A 1209-nucleotide genomic window follows, 5' to 3' on the forward strand; every position below is an offset into this window, starting at 1 on the left:
CCTGGACCTGCAGATCCAGGTGGGGCCAGGCGAGGTCCGTCCTGAGTGGTGCCTCAACAGGGATTTCAGACAGACGCTCAGACACTGTGTCCAGGATCACTGCCCCCGACCACCAGCAGGGCCAGGCTGGGGTCAGGGGGGCTGACCACACAGCTCCAGGTCACAGCCACGAGGACTGGAGACACAGCTCTGTCTCCGCCTGGCTCAGGCTCTCCCCTGCTTCGGGACACACCCGTGGGATTGGGCTGTGAGTCCAGACTCTGATGAACTCTGGCCTCTCTCTCACTGCACTCCCCTTCCTCCCTTTCCCCTCGGTGTCCTCCCCTCTGTCTCCCTGCCGCCCTCCCCCTGTTTCTCTGCTCTCCTCCTCCTCCTGCTTCTTCTTCTTTCCTTTCTCTCCCTCTCTCTCCCTCATAAGATGTTTGGATTTCTCCCCATAGATTATATTTAATTTAAATTTTCCATTATATTTGTACTGTCAACTAAACACAGATGCACAGCTGGAGAGCTGCAAGTTAAGTTTTATTGGGGGCAAAATGAGGAGTGCAGCCTGGGAGGCGGCATCTCAGACGCTTCGAGAGGCACCTGGGGCAGTGGGGGAATGGGAGGCGGCATCTCAGATGCTTCGAGAGGTGCCTGGGGCGGTGGGGGGAGGTCAGTTATAAGGTCTTGGTGACGGGGGAGCTCAATACCATGAAGCACTCATTTTACAAAAGGCCATTTGTTAGTCATGAGGATCTGATGTCACCATGAAGGGAGTCAGTGCTTCTCTAGATATAATGAGATGCAAGGATGGAGATCATAATATCTGTTCCTGAGAAGAACTATACAAAAAGATCTTCATGACCCAGATAATCACAGTGGTGTGATCACTCACCAGAGCCAGACATCCAGGAAGATAAAGCCAGGGGGGCCTTAGGAAGCATCACTACAAACAAAGCTAATGAATGGAATTAGCTAAAGTGATAGAATTCCAGTTGAGCTATTTCAAATCCTAAAAGATGATGCTGTTAAAGTGATGCACTCAATACGCCAGCAAATTTGGAAAACTCAGCAGTGGCCACAGGCCTGGAACAGGTCAGTTTTCATTCCAATCCCAAAGAAAGGCAATGCCAAAGAATGCTCAACTACCGACAATTGCACTCGTCTCACACGCTGGAAAGTAAGCTCAAAATCTCCAAGCCAGGCTTCAGCAATATGTGAACCGTG

The sequence above is a fragment of the Bison bison genome, unplaced genomic scaffold (genome assembly GCF_000754665.1).
Source record: "Bison bison bison isolate TAMUID 2011002044 unplaced genomic scaffold, Bison_UMD1.0 scf7180017864495, whole genome shotgun sequence".
In the NCBI taxonomy this organism is placed as follows: Eukaryota; Metazoa; Chordata; class Mammalia; order Artiodactyla; family Bovidae; genus Bison; species Bison bison.